The sequence below is a fragment of the Zootoca vivipara genome, chromosome 4 (assembly GCF_965207765.1).
Source record: "Zootoca vivipara chromosome 4, rZooViv2.hap1.1, whole genome shotgun sequence".
NCBI classification, from domain to species: Eukaryota; Metazoa; Chordata; class Lepidosauria; order Squamata; family Lacertidae; genus Zootoca; species Zootoca vivipara.
Genome location: NC_142587.1, coordinates 80,710,385 through 80,725,250, shown reverse-complemented (window position 1 = coordinate 80,725,250; position 14,866 = coordinate 80,710,385). Strand labels below are relative to the sequence as shown.

The following is a 14,866-nucleotide window of genomic DNA, read 5'->3' as shown; positions in this document are numbered from 1 at the left end:
TCACCTTGCCTACAAAGGTCTGTATAGTTAAAGCTATGGTTTTCCCAGTAGTGATGTATGGAAGTGAGAGCTGGACCATAAAGAAGGCTGATCGCCAAAGAATTGATGCTTTTGAATTATGGTGCTGGAGGAGACTCTTGAGAGTCCCATGGACTGCAGGAAGATCAAACCTATCCATTCTTAAGGAAATCAGCCCGGAGTGCTCACTGGAAGGACAGATCGTGAAGCTGAGACTCCAATACTTTGGCCACCTCATGAGAAGAGAAGACTCCCTGGAAAAGACCCTGATGTTGGGAAAGATGGAGGGCACTAGGAGAAGGGGACGACAGAGGACGAGATGGTTGGACAGTGTTCTCGAAGCTACGAACATGAGTTTGACCAAACTGCGGGAGGCAGTGGAAGACAGGAGTGCCTGGCGTGCTATGGTCCATGGGGTCACGAAGAGTCGGACACGACTAAAGGACAACAACAACAATTTAAAGAAACCAGTTGCTGTATTTCACTGCATAATCATTGCCACCGCATAATCGCCACACCCCATTTTTCCAGCCCTAAAATTGGTTCCATAGCTTTCACGGCATAATAGTTGCAGAGTATAATTTGACAGCAGGAGGATCCACAGAGCCAGGCTGGCAGTAGCCTTGATTCAAACCTATTACACTTCTTAGGTGCGTGTACATCTTGGGACGCAGGTAGCACTGTGGTCTAAACCACTGAGCCTCTTGGGCTTGCCAATCAGAAGGTTGGCGGTTCAAATGCCCATGTAGGAGTGAGCTCCCATTGCTCTGTCCCAGCTCCTGCCAACCTAGCAGTTCGAAAGCACACCAGTGCAAGTAAATAAATAGGCACCATTGCGGTGGGAAGGTAAACGGCGTTTCCATGCATTCTGGTTTCCGTCACGGTGTTCCGTTGTGCCAGAAGCGGTTTAGTCATGCTGGCCACATGGCCCAGAAAGCTGTTTGTGGACAAACGCCGGCTCCCTTGGCCTGAAAGCGAGATGAGTGCTGCAACCCCATAATCGCCTTTGACTGGACTTAACCATCTAACTGGACTTAACCCGCAACTGCTAAGCTGTGATGCAGCTGACAGTGTGTATGGAGGTCCTGGGTGCCCAGATGATAAGATGCCCCTCCTGGCCTCACTGATGGTGGTCCAAAGGAAAGGAGAGCAATATGTTTGGCACCAGCCTGGCTTCAGGAGTTGCTGAAAGAAGGCACACAAGGTGCCATCCAATTGTCTTAGGGACTCCACTCCGGATTTGTGTAGGGTTTCTTTTTTACTCCTGAAGATGTCCCACAAGATGTCCTGTTTCTTCTCCTGAAGATGTCCCACAAGACAGCAGAGGTTTGGGATCAGATATTTCCTTCTCCTGGATGGGCTACCTTCCCATCTTCACCCCACTTTCCTCTACAGCACGTGCAGAAACCACTGTTGGTCTCACCAGAGCCTCACTGAGGGTTTGTGACCCATCGGCTACCCTCAGCTGGTTTATCCAGCCAGCAAAAGCCGCTTCCCGGGGTGTGGCTGCTGTCGCATGCAGACAGCTTATAGGAGCCACAGATGAGAGCTGAGTGCAGGTGGGGACAAAGGTGGACAAACTACCCCAGGAGAAGCCCGACATGTCCGCCACCAGAGGTACTATCTCTGCCTGTATCTGAAGAAGTCTGCATGCATACAAAAGCTCATACCAATGACAAGCTTAGTTGGTCTCTAAGGTGCTACTCTAAGGTCTCTAAGGACGCTGGTGGCGCTGTGGGTTAAACCACAGAGCCTAGGGCTTGCCGATTAGAAGGTCAGCGGTTCGAATCCCCACAACGGGGTGAGTTCCTGTTGCTCGGGCCCAGCTCCTGCCAACCTAGCAGTTCAAAAGCACATCAAAGTGCAAGCAGATAAATAGGTACCGCTACAGCGGGAAGGTAAATGGCGTTCCCGTGTGCTGCTCTGGTTCACCAGAAGCGGCTTTGTCATGCTGGCCACATGACCCAGAAGCTGTACACCGACTCCCTCGGCCAATAATGCGAGATGAGCACCTAACCCCCAGAGTTGGTCACAACTGGACCTAATGGTCAGGGGTCCCTTTACCTTTTAAGGTGCTACCGGAAGGAATTTTTTTATTTTGTTTCGACTGCGACAGACCAACATGGCTACCTACCTGTACTTATCTCTACCCTAACACTCAAATCATAGTTTCTTTTTTCAGGGGCCCTTTTTGGCTTAGCATTGAAAGAGAGCAGCAAGTTATGACCTGGTAATTCCCCCTTAGAAGTGCTGGCTGCCTTCTGGGCTCTATCTAATTGCTAACGAGCCACCAAGGGAAACTAAGGTAATAAGACTCTGCTGCCAGTCACCTTGGCCAGTGGAGCAATATGAAGTTATAGCTGTGTGAAGAAATAAGGGGTTGTTTTTTCATGCTATGAAGCTATTGAATATTGCAAGGAATGCCCTACAGAGAAGATGTGCTTATTCCACAGTGCCTCCCAAACTTTTGGAAAGCATGCCCTCCTTGATTCCTTTGAAGACAATACTACTGACATGGCAAGTCAGAATATTGCTATGATTCTGTTAGATTTGCCAATTTGGGACTAATAGCTTAGCAGGTTGCTGTCTGACAGGTGCTAACAAGAGTATGCAAATCCTGCCATTCCCCACTCGCTTAGCTATCATCAGAGTAAGAGGAAATTGAAATACCTTCTGAAATACCTATAAACTTTGATTGAACTAAATTATTTAAATATTGGGATTTTATAAGCTATTTTTAGCCTAAGACTTGTTGAATCTTCCGGCCCACCTCCTCGTGTCTGTAGCAGCAACGATCAAGGCCAAATCCATATGTAATGCAAGTGTCTAATGCAGATATGGTTCAGAGAGGCACTTTGCAGAGGCCAAACCCATCTGCGTCTCAAGCTGATCTTAACACAGCCACCCAGGTGCTCTGGTGTGGAATGCAAAACTTGCGTTTTGAGTACAGTAGAGCTACTGTACGCGGGTGGCTTGCCTAGGGCTTGCCGATCAGAAGGTCGGCGGTTTGAATCCCCGCGACGGGGTGGGCTCCCGTTCCTCAGTCCCAGCTCCTGCCAACCTAGCTGTTCGAAAGCACGTCAAAGTGCAAGTAGATAAATAGGTAACTACAGCGGGAAGGTAAACGGCGTTTCCATGTGCTGCTCTGGTTTGCCAGAAGCGGCTTTGTCATGCTGGCCACATGACCTGGAAGCTGTATGCCGGCTCCCTCGGCCAATAACGTGAGATGAGCTCCGCAACCCCAGAGTCGGTCACGACTGGACCTAATGGTCAGGGGTCCCTTTACCTTTACCTTTAGAGCTACTCTAGTACTTCCTGGTTTATACAGAGCAACCCAAAGCAACAGAGGAGCCAGCTCCTAGGGGCCAAGGAATCTTCAACACACATCCCCTAAAGCTTATGGGCTTTGCCATTCAAATGGTGTGTGTGCACCGCATCATGTGATTAATTATGCAAGGCAGGGCTTACCTGGGCCCCACGGTATTTTTTTCAAGTTGGCACCCCTGCAAAGCAGGATGGGTAGGTAAGCGATGGATGAGTGACTACTTCCCAAGCCCTGATGGCTTGCGCCGGCCATGAAAGGGGAGGAACGTTTATTTCTTTTTGTAACCAATGCTCCAGAATGCCATGGGTAAAATGCCTCTAAGGGAAATGGAGTGGCTTTTAACCTGGTGGCTCCAAGGCTGCACCTGCCCTGTCCCCAAAATGCCCCATTTGGGCCCTCACACTGGCTACCAATTGCCTAACCCCCACCAGAAGTAGAACTGCACCCACAGCCCCATCTACAGGCATGGTCGGGGCTTCTACAATGGACATGGCTCCTCTATCCCAACCTAAATCCCTCTACATGCTACAAGGGATGGAAGAAGCTGCATCTAGCTCAGGGGTAGGCAAACTAAGGCCCGGGGGCCATATCCGGCCCAATCACCTTCTCAATCTGGCTCGCGGATGGTCTGGGAATCAGCGTGTTTTTACATGAATAGAAAGTGTCCTTTTATTTAAAATGCATCTCTGGATTATTTGTGGGGCCTGCCTGGTGTTTTTACATGCGTAGAATGTGTGCTTTTATTTAAAATGCATCTCTGGGTTATTTGTGGGGCATAGGAATTAGTTCATTCCCCCCCCCCAAAAAAAATATATAGTCCGGCCCCCCACAAGGTCTGAGGGACAGTGGACTGGCCCCCTGCTGAAAAAGTTTGTTGACCCCTGATCTAACTACAGCTATACAATATTGCCAAGACCTAGTAGAATGCACAGTAAAGAGGTATTTTGGGTTACAGATGCTTCAGGTTACAGACGCTTCAGGTTACAGACTCCGCTAACCCATATATAGTACCTTGGGTTAAGAACTTTGCTTCAGGATGAGAACAGAAATTGTGTGGCAGCAGCACGGCGGCGGAGGGAGGCCCCATTAGCTAAAGTGGTACCTCAGGTTAAGAACAGTTTCAGGTTAAGAATGGACCTCTGGAACAAATTAAGTTCTTAACCCAAGGTACCACTGTATAATAGTGGATAGTGGTGGATTTATTCCGCTTTATTCTCCAATGCTTCCCCAAGTTATTGCCGTTTGGAGGGGTATAGCACAAGAAAAGCTAGACAAAAAAGAAAAAAGGACCAGAACATTTGTCGTGTAGAAAGTCATGGGATTTCATCAGGAAGTTATAGGATGTGCACTGATTGGAAATGAAGCAGTAGGACTGCCCCAAAACTTTTGCAGGTGCAAACAGTATTAAAAGTGGGGTTTGCTTATGACCACCCCAGTAGCATCACGAGCACAAATTATCATGCATGCAGAATAAAAAAGGATGTCTGAAGGATCTCTATATTGAGAAACGGAGTCTGCAAAAGGGAGGAATGCAACTATTTGGCTAATATTGAATTCTGTGTTCATATTGGCTGGATATTTGAGGAGAGATGATAGGCAAAACCATTAGCGCTCATGAATCATAATCGAGTGAAGCAGAAGCCCTGCAAGGGAGCACTCAAGAGAAACTTTAATATTGCCTGAAATCAAAATTGAAGCTATTGTGCCCAATCATGGATCATTATATCAAGGCAAAAAAAAATCTGCATTTTTTTTTGTATTCCTGTTCCTTTCTGAGCTGGCTTCCCCTGTGAAATACTAATTTATTTTGCAGATAACAGAATTTAGCTCACAGTTCTGCAGCTGAATATACAGTGATCTGAGATACAGGCAGTAGAGAAAGGAGTTGCATATAAACTTCATGAAAATACTAGTCAGGACAACTGGAGAGAAAGGAGTCAGGCTGGGACAGAAACAAAGCAGAGTGAAACTATTTGACCAACTGTAATGATTTTTAGACAGCAAAAGTTGCTGACTTACACCTCAGGGTGCTGAAGGAACCAGCAGTGAAACTATCCATTAGCATTTGGAAATCTGTGCAAAACAGTACTGTATAAAAATCTCCCGTGAAGGTGAAATAATGAACTTTTTTCTTTTTTTAGAGAAAAAAAAAGATGTGAGGATTTACAAATCAATGCCCACAACTCATTTAGAAAGTAATTTGATTTTTTTAAAAGAAAGAAAAAATCTAATAGCATCAAGAAGAAAAACAGGCAATCACTAGAAACTCATGGAGGTTTGAAATACAGTTAGGAGATCAGGCTAGAAAGCATTGACTACTCATTTACACATTGATCTTTCTCCAGGACTTATATCTTAAAAGTGTATTGATGACTAGCCCCTGGGCATGGTCTGAAAGTACATGCAACAAGCTGAACTTAAGCTTAAGTCTGGGACAATATTGTTGCATGCCACCCCAATCTCCGAGTGGCGCAGGATTCCAGGGGTTCCGGAGGGTTACCCAGGGTTCGGTTTCCTCGGAATGAGGGACAGTGGAGACTGTGGTGTCTTTAGGATATATGATTTATTTACATACATATACACAACCTGAGCCTAAGATGGAGGGGCTCGCAGCATTAACACCCCAGAATGTATTGCTTCTCCCATAGACCCAGCCTTGGATTCAGCCAGAAATCAAGCATGCCATTCATGCTCAGGCTTCTGCCTGCTTCTTGCCTTCTAGCCCAGACCAAACTTCCTCTTTGGTGGTCACTCCTAGCCGAGTAAGATTGTCTTCCATAAATACGGTTTTAACAATGAGTCTGTAAGTGACTGTGGAGGCCAATTCTGGACCCACAAGTCCTTCCACAGTGGGGACATTGGTTCCCTGGCGGGAGTTGATCATGGTGTGGATTTGCCAAGCGTTCCTTCCTCTTAGCACGTTAACATACCTATTGTGTGTCCATTGTTAATCATCCTCAGGTGGACCAATCAAAATCAATGGATAAAATTTCAAGTTTTAAAACACCTGCTGAAAAGGTTTCTATTTCGTCAGGCTTATGCAGTCCATCTTTCCATAACAGTTAGCTGGTTTTAGTTGTTTATTTCGTTCCCTAATAGTTAGCTGATTAGTTCTGATTTAAACGCTTTTATGTGTGTGTGTTTTAATTGTACAATTGCTGTGAACCACTCTGATAATATGCTGCAGTATATAAATCTCTCTTTTTTTATATAATAAAACAAACTTGCATCGATTAATTTTAATGTGTCTGCGCCCATTAGGACTTTGTTGACTTATCACCATGTATGTAATATCCATTGCGCACACCCACAAACACACCCCTCCTGATTAAAAGCCCATCCTCGTTATCAACACAGGTTAAGTTTATTGAAACTTGGGTTTTACAGCTCTGCGACCAAAGAATAGGACCCTTCTTCCCCCCCCCCCCAACTCCCCTTCGGCTTATGGAACTGGCGGCGTGGGAGTAAGCAAATGCGCGCGCTCCTCCTCGGCGCCCCCACAGGCCGGCGGAGGCTGCGCGGGGTTCGCTCTCCTGAAAAGCAGAGGCGCGCGCGCCGGGGCGCAGCCAGGAGGCGAGCAGCCGCCAGCTCAGTCAACTAGCCGCCGCGTGAGGGACGCTGCGTGCCTGCCCGGTCGTCTGGCCCTGCTCCGAAGTGGCGGGAAGGCGCCGCGGGTCGCCCGGCGGGCGGAAAAGGCGCTGCCTGTGGGGTTCTTTTTTGACGCGCGTTTTGGGAAGGCGCCGCTTCCGACGGGGAGACGGGATGAAAGAAGGAGGGAGGCTGGTGTCCCCGCCGGGTCGCCCTCGTGCCAGCCTCCCAGAGAAGGAAGGAAGGGACTCTTCTGCCCGGCGTCGCGCCCTCGTCGGAAGGCTTCAGGAGGAGCGGCAGGTAAAACATCCTCCACTTCTTGTGTCCCCCGAGGCACATTTCACTCTCCTTATAACAGGGCAGTTCCAAACACGGAATACCAGAGAGTAAGCCCTGCTGGGTTTAGAGGAGGCTCACTTCTGAGTAAACGTGTTTATAGGGTTGCACCGCACGCCTTCTCTCCTCTGCATCCTCCCTCTCTTTCAACCCTACACACACACACACACACACACCCCTCAGCAGCATACACAGCTGTCCCTCCTTATCCAGCAATCCCACAGATGGTTTCTTTTATACTGTATTACAGAGCCATAGCTACGGGGGCTGGGGGGCCATAGGTGTGTTTTATGCCCCATGTGAAGCTTCCAGAGGGGGCGCCATTGAGGCTCCCAGCCTCTGGGTGTGCACAAATGTCAAACTGGCTCTTTGACCTGGGTGAAATAAAGCCTAGTTTTGCCCCTATTTATTATATATTATCCCACCCTTCTTCTAGGGAGCTTATTATATTTTACTTTCCCCACCTTCCTATTTTATCCTTCATGTTGCGGTATATGAACTACCGTATTTCTAAACGTTCAGATGATGCTCCTCGGGCACACTATATGCCGAGTTCTCCCCACTCCACTTCCCAATATCCCTTGACCATTCACACTAATCACTGTAGAAGTCTCGTTTTTCCCATGGCTTAGAATCTAAACATTCATCTTTCCTTTGGAAGCATCATGCCTTAAGTGTGCAGTATTTCTACACCATGTCTGTAATATGAGGAGACACAGAATCTGAATGCCTGATTCCGTTGATTGAAATAATTTGACAGAAGAGCACCTTGAGTTTAGCAGATCGCTTGGCACAAGTATTGTGTGGCGCCCATCCTCGCATTTGTTGCACCCAGCAACAAATCACACACTCAAGCTGATTCCCACAACACGCATTCTGCCATTTGTTACATGCATGCAGATTGACTCATCAACTGAATATGATTTGGGTGTTCTATAACATGCACCTTAGTGAATTTAGTAATTTTCTTTGCTGTTGTTTTTGTAAGTGTCCTCCATGTTGCCCAACAGTTAGGTAAAGTGAAATTTGTGCCCATGGTATTTGAATCATGAATGTAATGGTTAGAAGTACCGTAATCACTGGATGTTGCAGCCTTTGAGTAATGACATGTGGGAACTCACCCATACTGCCAGAGCAAGAGGAAATCAAATGTCATTGGGGCAATAGGTTAAATAAGCTCTGGTATGTCTGTTCCGAGGCAGTGGCAAAGAGCTCCTGCAGAATTTTTGAATTTAAGGAATGCTGTTTTTAAGCACAACTTTTATAAGTATCTGAACTTGTGTTTGTGTGTACTTTCCATTGTCATATTCTCACAGCTCCAATATATTAGAATGTTAAGATTTATTGCTAGGCAAGCATGTCATAAAGATTTGATCCTTACAGGTGATCTGGATATATTTCAGTGGTGTTGCTTTGAGTGAACTACTTTACATATCCTAATAGGCATCTCTTTCACCTTTTTTAGGACTGAGTCTTCAATCAAATATTTGTTTGCCTGGTTCAAGATGTGAACTGTTCACCCATCCACAATGCTCACAGATTACGATTCAATCCCGGCTCTAGCGTTTTCTTGGATAGACTAGGTATATTCAGCTGCAAATATATTGCATTCAAAAGTGCTTTTCCAGCCTTGTCTCATATCCATCACTTCTTTCTAAATCATGTTTTCAAACTCATGTTGCCTCTGTCTTATGCGTAGGGCTGAATATCGGGTCTCAGACCATGAGCAAAGAGATCATGGTGCGGGGATAGACTTTGCCTTGGTGAAACCAGCCTAAAATTGTCAAGCCATGCCAGAAAATAATGTGTAGCCCTATTGACATCACATCTCCACTCAAACAGTCATGGAATTAGCATGTGTCCTAGCCTTAATTTATTTTTGCCACAAAGTCTTCTACTGAACACGCTTCAAATAGTAATTTAAAGATTATCTACCATAGGTAGGTGGCACAAACTGGCATGTTTTCTATTCGTAGGTGATATTTAGCCAGAATATAAGGTTAAGCCATTCAAAACAAAAACAGGAATAACCCAGAAATTCAATTTTTCTTAAACTTACTGTTGCATTTTTCAATGCTTTGTAACAATGTATAATCACCCCATTGTTACCTGAATTGCAGGGGAGCAATTATCCTCATATTTTTAGCAATCTATAATGAAACATTTAATTGTATCAGAAAAAGCTGGCTATTCTGCAGCACATAGAAACACTCACTGAAAGGCAGTTTTAATCGGCAACAGCAAACTGGTTCATTCTTATTAATTTATCTTTCATATCCATTTTTTGTGAGCACTTCATGAAATCATCAAACTAAAGAAATACTGTATGGGTGTAAAAATTAACTCTTCTGTTCAAATCAATGGGATTTACAGTGTGGCTATTCAGAAGTTAGCCTTATTGAGTTCAGTGGTGCTTATTCCCAGGTAAGTAGGTACAGTGGTACCTCGGGTTACAAACGCTTCAGGTTACAAACTCCGCTAACCCAGAAATAGTACCTCAGGTTAATAACTTTGCTTCAGGATGAGAACAGAAATTGTGCACTGGCGGCGCGGCGGCAGCAGTGGGAGGCCCCATTAACTAAAGTGGTGCTTCAGGTTAAGAACGGACCTCCAGAACGAATTAAGTTCTTAACCAGAGGTACCACTGTATAGGACTGCATCTTCCAATGCTCTTAATCAGGCATCCCCAAACTTCGGCCCTCCAGATGTTTTGGACTACAATTCCCATCTTCCCCAGCCACTGGTCCTGTTAGCTAGGGATCATGGGAGTTGTAGGCCAAAACATCTGGAGGGCCGCAGTTTGGGGATGCCTGCTCTTAATGGTGGTTTCAGTGAATGTTATCATAGAACAGTTGGATTTAGAACAGTTGGATTTAGATTTATCATAGAACAGTGATAAAATCATTCCTTGTGATTCAAACTTTTAATCCAGTAGAGGTCACTGTAGCTCAAGAGGCAAAACATCCAGCTAATTAAAAAACAAACAAACCAAGCTCAGACTTTATATCTGTTGTACTTATATTAACCTAATATTTTACTTCTGTCACCTTTTATTTTAATCAGATTATTTAAACTGGGGGGGGGGGTTGTGTCTGCTTCAGAGCCGCACCTCCCTGTCATTTCACTCTCTCTCTAGGTTAGGCTGCCAGTGCTGCTTCTGCTAAGGAAATCTGGATGCTAAGGGGCCAATTGCAGGTGGCACATTTCTATAATGTGCCAGAGGACTTCACCCCAGCTGGTGTGTAGCGGGGACTATTTGTGAATCCCCAACATAGTACATCACTTCTGTAAAATGTAATAATATTTTAAGTATATACGTTAAGTTTAACCACTTAATCCTGTCTCCCTGATTATTTACTGTGTTATAAAAAAATAAATAAGGGACCCAGGTGGCGCTGTGGGTTAAACCACAGAGTCTAGGGCTTGCTGATCAGAAGGTCGGCGGTTCGAATCCCTGCAATGGGGTGAGCTCCCGTTGCTCGGTCCCAGCTCCTGCCCACCTAGCAGTTCGAAAGCATGTCAAAGTGCAAGTAGATAAATAGGAACCGCTCCGGCGGGAAGGTAAACGGCGTTTCCGTGCGCTGCTCTGGTTCGCCAGAAGCAGCTTTGTCATGCTGGCCACATGACCCAGAAGCTGCCTGTGGACAAACGCCGGCTCCCTCGGCCTATAGAGTGAGATGAGCGCCGCAACCCCAGAGTCGGACACGACTGGACCTGATGGTCAGGGGCCCCTTTACCTTTACCCTTTAAAAAATATTAATTCATATATACCATATATGTTAAAGTGGATAAAGGATCAGTGGCAGTGAAAGCAAAGAAGTATCTCAGATTTTCATATTTAATTGGGAATGTGCCAGTCCTCAATTTATGATCTAGAACTGTTAGCAAGAAGCCTCATCTCATCCTACTAGTCTTGTAGTTCCAGGCTTCAGCAAAAGAAGCACAGAATTATTATTATTATTATTATTATTATTATTATTATTATTATTATTATTATTATTATTTGGGGGGGGGTTATTAGGTGGAAGTGAGCAGGGGGCCAGTCCACTGTCCCTCAGACCTTGTGGGGGGGGGGTTGGACTATATTTTGAAAGGAAAAAAAAAGAACGAATTCCTATGCCCCACAAATAACCCAGAGATGCATTTTAAATAAATGGACACATTCTACTCATGTAAAAACACGCTGATTCCCAGGCCGTCTGTGGGCCGGATTTAGAAGGCAGTTGGGCCAGATCCAGCCACTGTGCCTTAGTTTTCCTACCCGTGATCTAGACAGGTGTTTGCAGACAGTGAAGGACTGGATGTACACCAGCAAACTGAAATCCTGAATCTTGAAAACAATTGTGAAAAGACAGCGATGTCATGTGTTCAAAGTTCTGACGTTCAGGAGGCGAGAAGATGACCTGTTTTGCCTCCTAAAAGCTTCTTTTATTTATCAACAAATAAATATTTGTATAGTTGAGAATGTATCATAGAATCAGAAGCTTTAGCCCAAATTCACAGTGTGCAAGATATTTAACAACACGCCCGTATTCAAGTTTGCCTCTTTTTCTGCACCAAATCTGCAAGTAGCTGAGAACGGCTGTCACACGGTGTCCCTCCTCCTTCCAAGTCTGCATAATAAAGCCATGTGCACAGACATTCTCAGAGAGGAATGTTATGCTTGACATGAGGCTGCTGCTAAAAATAATGGCATATCTGCACTGAGTTGTCCTTTTCTTCTGTATTTATTTGAGAGATTTTCTGTAGCACTCTTTGGCGCGGCCAATCCTGGTTGGTCATTTTCATATGGATTGCATTATATAAAAGCTTGGGAATCCAGATAAATTTCAATGTGTCAGCTCACTTGCCACATTTTTTGATATAATTCCATAGGCTCCACAAACAGCAGCCAATGACGTGGTGCAAGGGAATACCTAGTATTATGATGTCATCACACGAGATTACTCAACCTGATATTACCAGGGGAGAGGCAAGAAATGAACATGGAAGTCCCATTTTTGGTTGCAGCCATATGTTGTCTATAGTGCATAGTTTTTTCTGCCCTTGCGGATTCCCAGACTTTGAAACTCTCTTCTCCCAAGGATAGGGGGGAAAGCATGAATATTTTTATCGAAGCAAGCAAGAGATAGGCAGGGGGTTCTTGGAGGTTCCTGGTAGTTAACTGTTAATTTCCCTTCAGTGTAGTGCTAATGGATCTGTTCATGTTCTATCTACATGTCCACATGAATTTGTACCTTACATGTATGTTTATGGAAGCACCACTTTGGGAGTCTTTAATCTGGGCACAGTTCATGCCACAGAGGTTCTTGTGTTATGCTGCTCCTAATTTAATATAGCCCATACAAGTCTTGTTAATATGGTGAAAATAGCAAGAGCACATTATTCTACTTGAATACTGAATTTACATCAAATTTTGGGCCATAAGTAAAATGGCTTTGCTGCTTAAAGTGCCAAGACAAAAATGCAAAATAGCAAGATGATTAGTTATTACCCAAAATCCACATTGCCTGGACCTTAAGCTTAGCTACTGATGTAGAGATACAAATAGATGGAGAGGAGAGATTTGCCTTCAAGGGGCTGGGAGACACAAGGGAACCGAAAGGGCTGCAATGGAGGCTTAAATGCATAAGAGGAACATGTGCCAGTGCAAATAACTGGAGTTGGGATAACACAATGGTTGAAAAACAGTGAGACTGGGGAAATGAGAGAGAGAGAGTTCAGAAAGAGATGGTAATAATAACTTACCTGAAGGAAGAGGGTGCAGAGAAAAGTTATTTCCTGAGTTTCGGCATGCAGGTGCACAGTCGTGACTTGAGTCTTGATAAAAATTTATCTGGTGATTTGAGTCTTTCAAAGAGTCAGCCAGCTGCCTCTGTTTTCTGAAACTTTTGGTTCAGTTGGGGTTGGAGTGGCCAATAAAGGTGGCCTTTAGCCAGATCTGTCCCCCAGTGTTTCTGGACAGCAACATGTTGTTGTTTAGTCGTTTAGTCGTGTCCAACTCTTCGTGACCCCATGGACCAGAGCACGCCAGGCACTTCTGTCTTCCACTGCCTCCCGCAGTTTGGTCAGACTCATGTTGGTAGCTTCGAGAACACTGTCCAACCATCTCGTCCTCTGTCGTCCCCTTCTCCTTGTGCCCTCAATCTTTCCCAACATCAGGGTCTTTTCCGGAGAGTCTTCTCTTCTCATGAGGTGGCCAGAGTATTGGAGCCTCAGCTTCAAGATCTGTCCTTCCAGTGAACACTCAGGGCTTATTTCCTTCAGAATGGATAGGGACATAGCTGTTTTCTTTTATCCACTGGAGGAATTCACCCTGCTTTCTATGAATCCTCCTAACAACACTCCGAAAACAGAATAAACTCTGGCTTATGCGTCTCACAAGGATCCTGAATAAACCCAAAGAAAGCAGCAAACATGACTAAGAGAAGGAGATGGGAAAGGTGGGGAAAAGGATCTAGCTAAAGCTGAAGAAGTTCAGCTCCTGCAGCCATCCTTGGGGAAAAGAGAAGCATGGAGAAGCCTAGCAAGCATTATACCCATGAAACCAAAGAGGTGGTGGATTTGATGAATGCCCAGTTATAGGCAAGGGACTTCCTGTCAGGCATCTGCTCTAATGCAAAGGGTGATCTTGTTAAGGACAGGGCTAGACAAAGGACACAAGTCTATCTGCTGGCATCACAATACAGTTTTCCCACTGCAGAATTTCTGCATGGTCATGAGAAGATTCCTGGGCCACTCGCAGCATCCTTTTCAAGTGACCAGCCACTCAGGAAAGAGTGGAATGCAAAAAGGGTGTTTAATCTAATTACCAGTTTGCTGGAAAAAACAATTAGAGAAAACTAATGGCCAAATAAGAGTGTATACTTGCATTATTTATTTATTTATTTATTTATTTATTTATTTATTTATACCCCGCCCATCTGGCTGGGTTTCCCCGGCCACTCTGGGCGGCTTCCAACAAATATAAAAATACATTAAAATATCACAGATTACAAACTTCCCTAAACAGGGCTGCCTTTAGGTGTTTTCTAAATGTCAGGTAGTTGTTCATCACCCTGACCTCCGATGGAAGGGCGTTCCACAGGGCAGGCGCCACTACCAAGAAGGTCCTCTGCCTGGTTCCCTGTAGCTTTGCTTCTGGCAGTGAGGGAACCGCCAGAAGGCCCTCGGCGCTGGATCTCAGTGTCCGGGCTGAACAATGGGGGTGGAGACACTCCTTCAGGTATATAGGACCGAGGCCGTTTAGGGCTTTAAATTAGATAATAGCAAAAAAAATCTGGAGATGTGTCTAGCCACCATATGCTTGATTTACCTATTTTAACCTATCATTTGACACCTGTTCTTCTGAATAATAATAATAATAATGCTTGCAACTATGTTGTCCATGTGACTGCTCGCTCCTATGCACCGCTTGCTGCTCTGAGATGTGATCATACCAATATAGCTTTGTTACTTTGCAATTGCACTGCACTCACTGCTCATAGCAAAGCCAGAATAGACACACAATTTCAGGGCACCTGCAGGGTTCCAGCTGAACTGAGCTTCTCGGTAACAGTGGGATGAACAGAAGTCAAAGAAACCAGTGTAAATTCCCCT

At 45.1% G+C, this 14,866-nt stretch overlaps 1 long non-coding RNA gene across 1 annotated transcript; it reads left to right on the top strand.

The window, feature by feature from the left end:
- Window positions 1-6,855: 6,855 nt before the first annotated feature.
- Window positions 6,856-8,894, top strand: LOC148686017 (uncharacterized). The gene is made up of 2 exons (XR_015949691.1): window positions 6,856-7,231; window positions 8,733-8,894. It is a non-coding gene; the product is annotated as an uncharacterized LOC148686017 (long non-coding RNA).
- Window positions 8,895-14,866: the final 5,972 nt, after the last annotated feature.